Here is a 15,204-nt window from a genome sequence, read left to right as displayed (position 1 = left end):
GCTCATCGGGAAAGGTTTCCCGAACCAACTCAGAAGTGGAAGGATCAAGGGGCATATAAGATAAATGGTCTACTATAATATTTTCTAACCCTTTCTTATCTTGAATTTCCAGGTCAAACTCTTGAAGGAGGAGAATCCATCGGATGAGCCTCGGCTTAGCATCACGCTTGGATAGGAGATGCCGAAGAGCTGCGTGATCCAAATAGGCAATCACCTTCGAGCCCAAAAGATATGATCTAAACTTATCAAGGGCAAAAACTACTGCTAGTAACTCCTTCTCAGTAGTGGTGTGATTCATCTGAGCATCAGAGAGGATTTTACTAGCATAGTAAATCACAACAGGCTTTCCATCTACCCTTTGGCCTAAAACAACACCAACAACATAGTCGGACACGTCACACATGATCTCAAAGGGGAGAGACCAATCAGGTGACCTCATAATGGGTGCTTTAGCCAATGAATCACGAAGGGTGTGGAAAGCATGAAAGCATTTATCATCAAAGATAAAAGGGACATACTTTGCAAGTAGACTGCACAAGGGCCTAGAAATCAAGCTAAAGTCTTTGATGAAACGCCTATAGAAGACGGCATGGCCCAAGAAAGAATGGACCTGCCGAGCAAAAGTGGGAGGGGGTAACTTAGCAATCAAATCAACCTTGGCCAGGTCAACCTCAATGCCTCGTGCAAAAACAATGTGGCCGAGGACAATACCCTTTTGAACCATGAAATGGCTCTTCTCCTGACTAAGAATGAGGTTGGTCTCCACACACCGTTTAAGAACCTGAGATAACTGATGGAGACACTCATCGAAAGATGACCCAAAGATAGAGAAGTCATCCATGAAAACCTCTAAAGATTGGCCAACCATGTCGTAAAAGATGGCCGTCATGCGCCTTTGAAAGGTGGCCGGAGCATTGCACGACCCAAAGGCATGCGTCTGAATGCAAATGTACCAAAGGGCAAGTGAAGGTTGTTTTCTCTTGATCACTGGGACACATAGGAACTTGATTATATCCCGAATAACCGTCAAGAAAATAGAAGTAGCTTTGTCCAACCAATTTCTCTAAAATCTGATCAATGAAGGGCAGAGGGAAGTGGTCTTTGCAGGTGACCTTGTTCAGCCAACCGTAGTGGTACAAGGTGGGACAAGGTCACCTTGGTCGTTGGGAACAACCATAATGCCAGACTTCTTAGGGACAACCTGAGTGCGGCTAACCCATTGACTATCCGAGATGGGGTATATGATGCCAGCATCAAGCCACTTTACTACTTCGTTCTTCAGTACTTCCCTCATATTAGGGTTCAGACGACGTTATGGGTCCCTAAAGGGTTTTGCTCCCTCCTCACAATAGATCCTGTGCATACAGACTGACCCTTAAGATCAGCCAAGGACCAACCAATGGCAACCTTGTACTCAGAAAGAACTTCCAACAGTTGAACCTCTTGCCTGGACGAAAGATCGGATGAGATAATAACAGGCAAGGTCTCTCCTTTCCCTAAAAATGCATACTTAAGGGTGGATGGGAGAGGTTCAAGCTCCAACTTTAGAGGGGATATTAGAGAAGAAGGTTGGGGAGATGTAGCCAAAGGGGGGAGAGACTCAAACCTAACTGTCCAAGGTAGCCGTTCTGAAGAGGGTGAGGAATGTAGCAAAGTGTTCACCTCTTCAGTATGTGCCTCAGACTCATCTCCAAACATTATATAGTGCTGCAAAGGGTCATCAATAAGCATGTGAGAAGTGTGATTGGCCACAACTTCATGTAATAAATTTAATGCAAAGCACTCTTCCTCTCGAATGGAATCTAAGGATGCATTGAAGATGTTAAGCCTAAGTTTCTTATTCCCAAAAGAGATGTCCATGGCACCTGATCTACAATTTATGCAAGCATTTGCAATAGCTAAGAAGGGGCGCCCTAAAATGATAGGGGGGAAACTTGGCTGTGGTGGTTGTATCCATATCCAGGACAAGGAAGTCCATAGGAAAGTATAACTCTTCCACCTTTACTAAGACATCCTCTAACAAACCACGAGGTTTCTTGACTGAACGATCAGCCAACTGAAGGATGACCTCAGTGGGTTTCAAATCTCCTAAACCAATCTGTCATAGACTGAACTAAGCAAGATATTCACACTAGCCCCTAAATCAAGTAGTGCCCTACTTATGGAGAGATCTCCAATGATCCAGGAAATAAGAGGTGCACCTGGATCCTTAAGCTTCGGGAGTAGGTGGCTGAAATTACATAACTAACATGTTCAATCAAATGGATGGTCTTAGGGATTTGAATTCTCAATTTACACTTTTGGGTGCAGAGGTCTTTCAAAAATTTTGCGTAAGCAGGAACTTACTTGATAGCATCCAAAAGGGAGAGATTGATGCGAACTTGTTGGAACAAGTCTATCATCTCTTGCATCTTTTCACCCTTTTTACCCTGAAGGGGAGAGGATGGTGTCTGAAGGGCCTCCAAAAAAGGGACCTTTGGAATGTAAGAATCAGGTGATGGTCCCTCCACAATAGGAATTTGCAACCCCTTCCTTGGAAACTGATGAGTGATTTCCACAGGTGGTGTTTTAGTAATGGACTCATGTGTTTTTACACCACCACTAGAATTCTCTAGGGTTGACTCAGCTTCCCCTTGGCTTTGAGGAGTAGTGGGCAATATCCCATTGGTGGTTAAGGGTGCATCAGGTTTTTCCACCCTTTTACCACTCCTTAGGATTGTGACCGACTGGACTTGCTCTTTCCCTGGACCCATTTTACTATTTGGGTTACCTATTGGCTGACTTAGCAATTGGCCAGCCTCCCTCCTACTTATAGCATCGGCTAGCTGACCCAGTTGGTTCTCTAGCTTATTAATGGATTGAGTATGTGAGGGTAGCAGCTGTGTGTTATGCTCGAGCCCACTTAATACTTTTAGCTCCTTCTCCTCAAAGGATTGATTCTGTTGGGGTTGAGGTTATGGTGGTTGTCCACCCCTATAGGCATTAGATTGAACATTAAATGGTGGCCTATATGATGGGTTTGGAGGATTATAGGTATTGAGTTTCTCCATGAAAAGTTTAGGTGGTTTCGTCATCCCGGGTTATAGGTATTGGAAAAAGGATCATTACCCGGTTTAGGAAAACTTTGAGCCACTTGTACCTGTTCCTGAACAAATTCAGGGTATTGTGCAGCCGAAGGACAGTCCGTCACATAATGACTAGGGCTAGCACATAAGGCGCATGCTTCAGTCTGATTAGGGAAACTCATTGGGAAAGGGGACATAGAATGTTGTCCTACAAACATCAGATAGTCCAATTTCTTGGACAGCATATCAACCTTAGCAGTCATCTCTATAGTTGGATTGATCTCATAGAGACCACCATTCTTTGGTTGTCCTGTGTGTAGAATCTCAGTTCGAGAGGCCGAAGCATGATGTTGGGAATTCTCACTAAGGGTTTCAAAAAGATCCCATGCTTCCGTCTCATTCTTGTGCATAAATGTTCCACCACAAGAGGAGTCCACCATCTGCCTATATCGGTTATGGAGGCCATCATTAAAACACTAGACTAACTGCCATTTTGGGACAACATGGTGGGGGCACTTCCTAAATAATTCTTTGAGTCTTTCCCACGCTTCATGAAATTGTTCGCCCTCTAATTGGGAAAAACTAGTAATGGCTCTCCTAAGGCTATTAGTCCGACCAATAGGGAAGAATTTTTTTAAAAAATTCTGTTGCATACCCGCCCATGTAGAAATCCTAACCGAATCTAGGGAATGAAGCCAGTGTTTGGCTTTGTCCTTTAAGGAAAATGGGAACAGAAGTAACTTTAGGGCATCTTCAGAGAGGTTTTGAATTTTGACTGTAGAACACACCTCTAAGAACTCATCAAGATGCTTGTAAGGCTCCTCATTAGCAAGTCCATAATAGGATGGTAACATCTGTATGATGTTGGACTTGATCTCATATTGAGCGGCCTGAATGGCAGGCAACTACATACAAGACGCAAGGGTATAAGCAGTTGGAGTGAAGTGCTCACTCAACGGCCTTCTTGGCTGGTTTTTGTCCCAATTTATTACTATGATCCTTATTCTTAGGTCTAGCCACAGATCGCTCTATTTCTAAGTCAAGGGAAGTCAGGTTGGGGTGCAAAGAACTCCGACCATGCATAAAACACAACACAAGTTGAACATGCTAATTAAACAAAAAATAAAACTAGTAAATTAAAATGTGATAACTAATAAAAACAATTAATAAAAAAAAATCATAACTAAAAAATTAAAAAAAATAACTAATTTAAAACTAATGAAAATACTTACCTGGTGTTAGCGGTTGCTTAATTCCACGTTCTGCCCCCGATAAACGGTTACTCATATGATCTTAAGGGGCTGGGGGAATTAAAATTAAACCTAAACACCCAATCTAATGCTAGAATTAAAAAAACAAAAAAAACTACATAAAATAACCCTAATTACATAAAGTCTAGGAATTAAAACTAAATCAAACGGACAACTTGTCCTTACTCGATCTACTCAGCTTCCTACACAAACAAAGAGAACGTTAGGTATACTAAAATCGAAATTAACCTAATAAAGAGATTAAAAATAAAAATTAAAACTAAAATAAAGTAACACAAAACAACTCAATCAATCTTAGCAACTGTGCTTCGGTTCCCCGACAACGACGCCAAAATTTGATCGTGTCGTTAACTGGTCAAAAATAAAACCCTAAGTTAATCTAGCAAGTAGCAAGTAAGGGGTCGATTTACGGGGAACTGGAAGGCTAAATTACTAAAATGATAAGTTGAAAGTGATGAAAATTAAATTGCAATAAATCTGATTTTTAAACTAAGAACAAAAGAAACAAATCTAACTAACAACGATGTGAAGTTATGAGATGGAGGCTATCTTTAGGGTTCGAATTCCCAATGGAATTGTTATTCAATTCAGTTGCATGTTTCGGTTTATTATAATCACAGGCTTAATAATACCACAGAATATAGGGTTCCTCCTAGGTATGGACTATCTTGACGAGTACTATCGTCCTTCACTTGTAGGGCTTGGCACGCTTAGTTCGTTCAGCTATAATCCATCATCGGTACAACCACATAAGAACAAAATACTATTGGTTGAATAAAAAATAATGAATCACAAAAACAAAATTCCTCAACTAAATATATCAATTAAAATATCCAAATAGGGATGTGGTCTCAACATCAAGCAATTAAGAATGCAAACCAGAATTTTAAATAACAAATACCATCAGTTCATTTACACCTAAAGATAGAAAGAACTTAGCCGATCATGGCGCTAAGAGACAGGGGCAACAATGGTGATGACGATCTTCCATGGTGATGAAGTTGCTAGAACGGTAATCACTCTCTCCTCGCCTTGCCGAACCCAAGATCCAAAACAAATAAAAAAAAATAAAAAAAATAAAAAAAAAAAAGAAGAAGAGAAAAACGAGAGAGAGAGAGAGCTGTGAGAGGGTGAGAGCATGAGGGTTAGAGGAGAGATGGGACCGGTTATAAAAGGAGAGAAAGAGCTAGATTGGGAGAGGGAGAGAGAGAAACACCTGAAAGAGTGAAATCAGATTTTAGGGATGGGGAAAGTGGGATCACGTGAAAATATTTGGGAAAAACAAAATAAAAAAAATAAAATAGAAAAGTAAATTGGAAAGTGGATGAAATCTTCTGAAAATATCTCTCCATCCTGGCCCCGGATGGACCCAATCCGAGAATTAAAGTTGCTCCAATTAATGTTCTGGATGATATGAGCCCAATATCGGATATCTTCTGTAAATTTCCCAATTTTCTAAAATTATGATTATGCCCTTGGATCTTCAGGGGAACTTCTTCCCATCTCGCCCTTGACTTGGTCTCCAAGAGTGTAAAGAATCCAAATCTGTAAATTTCCAGCTCAACATGCCACATCACCCTCATGCAAAATGACCAATATACCCCTAAGACCAAATTCTGTGGAGATAGGTGGGGACCACCCCTTGAACTCGAAAATACAAGAGGTCTTCATTGGGCCAGACTTGTGTAGCATTGAACTCTTCCAACTTGGTTTTCCCTGAAAATGCAGAAAAGTACCTGAGTAGTTCCATTCTAAGCAGATAAAAATGTATAATTAAATGGAATAATTTCACACAAAATGTACTCATCAAATACCCCCACACTTAGATTTTGCTAGTCCTCGAGCAAAAAGAAAATAAAGAAAACAAAAATCCTAACTCACTTTCGTAGGAATCACGGTTGCACTTAGCATGTGCAACAAGCCTTTAAACCTCTAGGTTACTCCTATCCGAGATGGAGTATATGATGCCAGCATCAAGCCACTTTACTACTTCATTCTTCACTATTTCCCTCATATTAGGGTTTAGACGATGCTGTAGGTCCCTAAAGGGTTTTGCTCCCTCCTCACAATAGATCCTGTGCATACAGACTGAAGGGTCAATACCCTTAAGATCAGCCAAGGACCAACCAATGGCGACCTTTTTCACTTTATGGTAAATTTTGATAGGGAAGCAAGTAGCAGAGGCTGAGGAGGTATGTATTGGAATAGGAAGAGGGATGAGAGAAGATATTAAACCTATTATATTGCTGGTTCATTTCCCACTTGAGCCTACTTAATTAGGGTAATTGACCATCAAAAGACAATCATGATCACGGCCCCAACTTTCAAGCCCCAGATAGGAAGACTATTAGAGGGCACTAGATCAGCCAAGGACCAACCAATGGCAACCTTTTTCACTTTATGGTAAATTTTGATAGGGAAGCAAGTAGCAGAGGCTGAGGAGATATGTATTGGAATAGGAAGAGGGATGAGAGGAGATATTAAACCTATTATATTGCTGGTTCATTTCCCACTTGAGCCTACTTAATTAGGGTAATTGACCATCAAAAGACAATCATGATCACGGCCCCAACTTTCAAGCCCCAGATAGGAAGACTATTAGAGGGCACTAGAAAAGAAGAGAAACCAGCCAGCTACCTCTAAAGTAAAAAAGAAAAGTAACTCTCTAAAACAACTAGCTAATTATTATTGGGAAGGGGTTTGGTGCCAAGCTGTGTGGCCCCTATGTCAACGTTGGGGCCAATGGGAGCACACGCATGGGCATCCAAGGAGAGGGGTTGGGTGGTCATTCACTGCCCCATGTGAGGGGGCACAAGGCTCTGACAGTAGTACTGGAATGTGATACATGAATGGGTGCTTGTTGTAGATGTGCGTGCTAGAAGAATACTATGAGACAAGAGTATCATGGGTATGGAGAGAAATGGCAAAGGGCGCAAATGCTGATATGTAAATAAGGACAAAAGTTTTCTATTATTTCCAGTTAAAATGCTAATACAGTGCTTCAATTTTTAGTTCCTAAGGCAAAAATGCATCATGACTTTTTATTTTCAGACCTCAATTATTTCTCCTAGTTTTGGTAACCATTAAAAGAGGGCTTATAAAACCTATTAACATATGTAACACAATAGGGGGAGTGAGTCCCCCTATCGTGGTTGGTTTCCTTTATTGCTTTATGTTTTTAGTTGTTATTTTCCTAGTCTAAGTAAGTTTCTTGTTTAGGCTTTAGGCTTAATTAGGTAAGAGTTATCTTCATTTTATAATTCTATTTTGGTTTTTATATATATCATATCATACTATCATACTATTATATGAGTGCATGAACTCATGTTTCGTGGTTTTTTTTTCACTTGACTATTTTATCCTTTCTATTTATTTAAATACCTTCAATCTCTTATTTTCTTTCAATTATTTTTCTCTTGATTTATCCAATTTTCTGGTACCCTTCCTTAGCATTTTTTCTTATTTTTATTTTTAATGTAATATATATACCATTTCTCCATCCATCGATATCAATCGAAAAAACTATACCCAAAAAAAAAAAGAAGAAAAAACAAGATATCAATCGAAAAAGGAAAATAAAAATGGAATCCTAATAACAACCTATCTCTTGCCCCTTCCAAGCCGTCCTGCTTTCCAAAAATAAAAAATAAAAAATCCTTAGCGATGGCTGCCAAGGATTTGGAGGTAGAGGATCTGGTTCCTCTCTCTCGCCCCTTCCAAGCCGGTGTTTTACTTTTCCAAAAAAAAAAGAAAAAAACTATCGAATCCATGTAATCTCTCTCTCCAAAACGGTATTATTCTGTCTTTCAAGGAAAAACGCTATCGAATCCCTGTAATCTCTCCCTCTCCATTGTTCTTCTTTTCAAGAAAAACCCTTCGGAACCCCTTGCAATCTCTCTCTAATTACAATGATTCAGTGGAGTTGGTAAAAATGGGTATGGGCAAAACTCTCCAACATCTTTTCTATCGAATTTGTCATCCAGACCGGTGATAGCAGGCAGAAGAAGTATAAACAGGTCTGTACATTCTTGTTGCGTTATCTTCAAGATGGCTGATGCCGCTTCAGGTGCATCCTTTTCTATTTGTATTTCCTTCTTTCCTGGGTTGATTGAGCTTAATTTTTCTTAGAAAAACACATGGATCGAATAAGAAGAACATTAATGTAAGTTATTATCAACAAGAAATATCTTATTTATTTATTTAGTTGAGGAATAAACTATTTCTTGGAATTTGGGTTCGTAAGAAATGTGAGTTTCATTTTGTTTCCAGGTCAAATTTTCAATTTTCCAATTGGGTCAGGATCAACTTATTCACAAGAAGGGATGATTTTTAATATGAATAAGCATAAGCTATGTCCGTGAAAGGATCCGAAGTACTGAGGTTACTACCAAAAATACTAGATTTGGTTTCTCCAATGGACGTGTTCCTTGAGTTCTATTTTGCCTTTTTTATTTCGAAAATGGATTACAGTTTCTTTTTCCAATTCCCACAACACATATATGGGCTGAGGAAACCCCATGTATATGTAGTTGGGAATTATTTTTTTTTTAAGTCCTATAGAAAACCCAAATTCAGTTAGTTTAGCTGTCATTTTACTTTTGAAGCTGTTAAGATTTTCACCCATAATACTTGAAAATTTTATTTGTGATTGTTGGACCTGTAAGTGAACCTTGTGATAAACATTATGAATCTTTTTGTATTTGTGATTGTTGGTGAGTGACTGCTCTTAATGTGCTTACTGTTTTCTTTGCCTTGCCCCTCCCCCTCTTTCAATTGTTGTTTGTTCTCATAGAAGTGGGTGGCAGTGACTTAGTTAACATGGCTAAGAAGCACACAAAGGCATGGTGGATGTGATGTTTTCTAATGGTGCTCAATTTGATCAGGTATGTTTTGATCCTATTGGATGAGAAGTTGGGCTTGTAAAAAATTTTATTCAGAATCATGCAAAATTTATATGTTTGTACAGTATTGGCTGGTCATTAATGTTGTTGGAGAAATATCTCTTTTTTTTTTGGTTGGTTATTTATGGTGCTATAGTCACATACTCATCCAATTGTATTCTATGTTATTTTCATTTTGTTTCCTTTATTTCTTTTTCTCTTACAGTAATTTTATTCATTACATGGATGTTGAAACCATAGGTATTAAAGATATGGTCTTTCTTCTTGCTTTGTTTGAGTTTTTTTTATCTATCTTTTCCCTTTGTTCTATTCTTCCTTGCCTGACTCTGGACTCATCAAGGTCACAACACATCTGGTTTATTTTTTCTTCTTGGGGATATTGCTTAGTCATTATGTAATAATTTTCTCTTATTTTTTTCCAACTTATTATTACCTTATCTCTTTTTAAAAAATTGTTTGATGCAACAACATTGGCGTATCAGGTTAAAGGCATGGTTACCTTATGTAAAAAAAATTTCCAAAATTTTCTCTTATTTTTCTCATTATGTTGCCTTCTCTCCTCTCTTCGTAACCAATTTTTTGGTAATTTACACTCTTTTTGAAATTGTTAGGGATTTTCTTTGTATTGATTATGCATTTTGTTTATTACAGATTAACAATGTTCTGTAGCTAATGCATTCAATAATTTTCCCCATTTTGTATAGCTTACGGACCTGCAAACTAATAATGCATAGTTCGAGCTATTCGTAGTGTAAACGTAAATGGGTTGGGCCCAATTTGTGCGCCCACAAGGGGCTGGCCGAGCGAGACCCGAGCTCTGGAGGGGTCGGTCACTTAAGTGACCAACCCCTCCCCTTTTCTATTCGGTCTAGACTTCTAGTGGAAGTCGACCAAGTGAGAGGGGTACCCAGGGTTTTGTCTATAAATAAGTATTAGGCATAAACCCTATCACAATGAATTTCATATCTTTTGAGAAGCCGCCTCTCTCCTTCTCTTTCAAGTTCTGTGTTATCTTAGGGTTTCCATCGTTGCCTAGGGTTTTGTGGTGTGGAGTTCTTATTTATGGAGAAACCTTTCGAGATTGTTCGTGTTCGTGATCTGCTCGTAACTGCAAGCTGCATTCGATCATCCGTTCCGCTGTGATTCCATTCGGTTCAGGTAATCCCTAAACCTCTATGATTAATGGAATGCTCATATGCTATCTATGGTATCAGAGCCGATTAGGGCTTGTTGTTCGCACGTTTTTTTTCTTCCCTTCTTCTCCACGCCTCGTTGCCCTTGGCGCACGCCGCAGCAGCGGCTGCCGCGGATGTGTGCAGGGGCGCGTACGATCTAGGTCGTGCACAGCAGCGGGCCGTGGTCTACACTGCCGTGGCCGTGTGAGGCAAGGTGTACACATGGTGCCAGCTACTGGGCCGGGCCAAGCAACCGCCGAGTAGTATTTAAAAAACAAAAAAAAAAAAAAAAAAAAAAAAAAAAAAAAAAAAAGAAGAAAAAGAAGAAGAAAGGAAAAAAAAGAAAAAAAATAAAGAAAGGTTTATTTTAAAAGGTAATGATTGCATTTGTTTTTTTTAAAAAAAATTTCATGATGTGAGAATTTAGCAAAGTTCTCATAACTCTTTTTTGGTTTGAAAAAGCTGTCATGATTACAAGTAATCATTACTTTGCAGATTCTTTTTTTTTTTTAAGGACAGAACACTCTCTGGTTTTTTTTTCTTTTGTTTGTGTTGGCCATGCTTGTGCCTGTGCACACAGCAGCGGCAGCAGCAGGCCCAGAACACTCTCTGGTTTTTTTTTTCTTTTGTTTGTGCTGGCCGTGCTTGTGCCACAGCAGCGGCAGCAGCAGGCCGTGGCCTGCCGCTGCTGCGGTTGTGTGCCACAAGGCTGCTAGCATGGCAGCCAGCCCCACAGAATAAAAAAAAAAGACAAAATCGAATTCTTTTTTTTAGGATTTGTTATTTAGGGTTTTTTGGAGGAAGGAGATGGGTGAAGTGGGAATCCCTTCATGTTTGCAATAAATAATTAACCGCAAGTGTACGGATCAATCGTAGCTACGGGTCGAACTCAAGGAGATATACGCCACCATATTTTCCTCACTTTAAAGTAATGCAAAGTGAACCAGATTAAAGTGTTAAATTAAACTAACAAAAATTAACGCGTCCTTATTCACAAGCATCTAACAAATTTAATTGGCATGAATTGATTTGGCGTCCTACGCATATCCATCTAACCTATCAAAACTAAAGCGGATTGGAGCGGATTGAAAGGGATAAATTGCAGCCACAATCACATAAAAAAAATCAAAAGAAGAAGAGGAGAATAAGATAGAAGAGAGAGAGAGAGAGAGAGAGAGAGAGAGAGAGTTAAGAGAGGTAAAACCTAGATGTGCTTGAACCGGACTGAAATTGCATGAATTAATTGAAGAACTTGAATACTTGAACAAATCTTGCATGGCTTCCTCTTCTAAATCTCCAAGTCTTGTCATCAACTTAGGAACTTAGACTAGAAAGCTTGAAACTAAATTAGAATTATTACAACCATATTGCAGACATAAAATTAAAGCATGAATCAAAAGCATTACAACCATGGAGCTGAAAGCATAAAATTAAACTAGAATTTAGAAAGCCAAAAACTAGGAGAAGAGAAGAAGAAATTTCACTAATTAATTGAACTAAAAACTGAATTAAAACTAACTTAAAAAACTGAATTAGAACTAACTTGTTACAACCCAAAGGGCAAGGGGTATTTATAGAGGGAAGGGAGAAGAGAGAAGAGGGAAGTGGTAGGAAAAATATTCCCTAAGAGAAGAGGAGAATATTCTCTTCTCCTTCCTCCTTTACATTACTTGAATCCCAAGAAAAAAGAAAAAAAATAGAAATTAAGAGAGATAAAAATCTAAGCTACATCAACCTTCTATTTCTCAAAAAGTAACTTTCCTATTCTATTCTTGTGCTTCCTTTTCTTTGTAGATATCTTCTCCAAGGAATGAGATCAAGGCATCTTTGACTTTTCAACCTTCCAAGGATAAGAGAATATTTTCCAAATTAAATCTATCCATAGTCAAATCCCAAAAGTGCCCTTGGAAAGTTGGAGGAGAGAGAATGATGATTAGGATTCCACTCACAATTAATGAAATGTCAAATCTGTCCTTCGAAAAACGTGGAGCATGGGATGCTTATATAGGCCTCACTGTTGTATTCCTTACAAAAAAATCACCCAAAATAGAACCAAATTTTGTCCAATTTGGAATTCGGGAGTCCAAAATATCTAAAGTTGAAGTTGGACTGCTCCAGAGCCTTCCAAATGGAATCTCTCGGCTATAGGAAGGAAACCTTTTGATAATTGCACTAAAGCCCCTCGAATTCAAACTTCTGCTATACTTTATCCTCGGCCGATTTTTGATAATTATAAACAAACCCCTGTATGCCATTTTCGCGCGCCGTTACGTAAACAGCATTAGCTTCTTCGTTTCAACTCAGAATCAAGTTCCGTTTGAACTGTTACGAAGCTGACTCGATGGGCTACGCATCCATACTATTAACACCTCAAAATTATGCTATGAGGCCCACTGTACTCATGTTCAAATTTGGCTAATTGGTGTGATTCTTTCAGTGCTCAATCCAAACTTGATTTTCTCGACTCCTGGACGCTTCCGACTATTACCAAACACCACTAAATAGCTTAAAAAGGCTCCTTAGCATCATTTGCTCCATTTTCACAAGAATTCACCTAAAACCTAAAAATACAAACAAAAACCTCGAGTAGCTCCGTTCCAAGTATAAAAATGGATGCTTTATGGCCCTAAGATTTCACACATAAATGTGCTCATCAGATTCCCCCACACTTGAACGTTACTTGTCCTCAAGTAAACAAAAAGAAAAACTAACCTAGAATGCAAAAAATCCTAACTCACTTTCGTAGGAATCACGGTTGCACTTAGCATGTGCAACAAGCCTTTGAACTCCTAGGTTATCCCTAGTGGACGAGTTATGTCTCGTGAGTGTTTGTAGTGAATATACACCCAAAATTCAATTGTAAATGAATGCTGCAAATTTTAATCATGGCATAAGTAGGACAGTGCACATAATCCCAAAAAGTGCTCAACTAAAGATCAAAGAGCCAAAGGTTCCCCCACACTTGAATTTTATCACCCCACATCAATTCAAGTAACAAGCATGCATCAAGATTAAGGGATCTCCTCATATTTTCTGAACACTACTCACCTTCAGGTAAATCACTCAATAGCATCGATGGAACCAAAGACTTAGGCTTTGAGTATTTTGACCATACTATTTTTTTTTTTTTTTTAGGCATTAAGGCAAAAGTTTTTTTCTTTCTCAACAACAAACTCTATTTCTACTCCTCTACTGTTCTCTGAATGACATGGTGGAGCATACACCAGACACTTAAATACTTGGTAGCTTTGCTTTTTGCATATATCCATAAAGACTTTGAGACTTTGATGCAAGAGTTTTTTTTTTTTTTTTAGTTTCCTTCCAAGGAATATCGATCAAGTCACCCTGCTTCATGAGGTACAGTGCCCTGTCTAGTCCCAAGGAATTCCACTTTCTTTTCTGTTTCTTTCTTTTTTCTTTCACATTTTTTTTGTTTCTTTCATTCACTTTCATGCCTTGCCTTGCCACAAACAAATTGGTCTCAACTACTAGCCAAAAGATCAAAGGGTCCATAAAACATATAGAGGAATCTAGCCATCAAATAAAATAACGCTCACATTTTCCAACTCAATCCCTCTCATCGGATACATACATACCAACTACCATCCTTGAAAAGGGATTTTTTTATTATTTCGCATGCTAGGGCACCTAATTCCCTCTTTCTCTCGCTTCGCAATCAAAGAAACGTATGCACACAACCAAACTACCGCCACAATCAAAATTTACCAAATAAGCAAGCTCAAACACCCCCCCCACACACTTAAGTCATGCAATGTCCTCAATGCATGCAGAAAATAAAGAAGAAGGACAAGGGAGGAGATGAAGGGGCTTACCAGATATAATAAAAAAGAGGATCATGAAGAGTCATGAGCTCTACAATAAATATTTGGGGCATCAAAAGAAATCTCAATCCATGGCCGGCAAATGTAGAAAGAGCTTTAGAACCAGAAAACACTCGACCATGAATTTTAGTAAAGCGAGAAATAATATAAAAGTTAAGCACATCTGAGAAATATCCAATAGAAAAATCTGTCCTCATGGGACAGTGGAAAATGAAGGCATTAAAACTCATGCCATAAATCCTCCCCTTCTCTCCCTTTTGCAATGTAAAACACGTCATGTTTAGAAAAACCAACCAAAAATGGATCGTAGTAAGCATCAAAAGGATCATAAATATCAGTAACCTCATCAAGATAATCATAAAAAATGAGAGGTTTACTCAAATCAATCCTAGTAATAAAACTCTCCGCTCTTTGCAGAACTTGGTTTGCCAAATAAGGATCACGATAATATGCTTGAAGAACATCATGACTAACATTATCCTCCTCAATAAAATCATCAAACCTAGGAAGTTTGGACAAATCAATATGTGGGACTACTGAATCCTCAAAATAACAATTATCTGGGTTTTCCAAAGAGAGAGGGAGAGATCGAATTTTCAAGGTTTCTATGCTATCATAAAAATCTGATTCTAAATCAGTGGAAACACTAGGCTCACTAAAATCAGAAATTTCAGGCAAAAGTTGGACGTCCCTAGGTAGCTCATCAAACTCTGCTTCACTAGCATATTCAGGAGGCTCAATCTCAACAAATAAATCATCTTGAAAATCATTGTGTTGGGAGTGACTCTCATTAACCTCAAATTGGGGTGGTGGACTTGCAACATCATTAAACTGGGGATGGGGTGGTTCAGTCTGACTAGGTAATGTACTCGTTTCCTCCTCTTGCACCATGGTGATCAGTTGAGAGAGTTGCTTCTCCATGGTATTTTCGCTTGTCGTGAGAAGGGCTA

At 38.8% G+C, this 15,204-nt stretch overlaps 1 non-coding gene across 1 annotated transcript; it reads left to right on the top strand.

The window, feature by feature from the left end:
* The first annotated feature begins 3,563 nt into the window (after positions 1-3,563).
* Positions 3,564-3,670, top strand: LOC122670190. Its single transcript, XR_006334165.1, has one exon. It is a non-coding gene; the product is annotated as a small nucleolar RNA R71 (small nucleolar RNA).
* The last annotated feature ends 11,534 nt before the right edge of the window (positions 3,671-15,204 follow it).

The sequence above is a fragment of the Telopea speciosissima genome, chromosome 7 (genome assembly GCF_018873765.1).
Source record: "Telopea speciosissima isolate NSW1024214 ecotype Mountain lineage chromosome 7, Tspe_v1, whole genome shotgun sequence".
Taxonomy (NCBI): Eukaryota; Viridiplantae; Streptophyta; class Magnoliopsida; order Proteales; family Proteaceae; genus Telopea; species Telopea speciosissima.
Note: the sequence above shows the minus strand (reverse complement) of the source record. Positions and strands in the feature narration are given on the sequence as shown.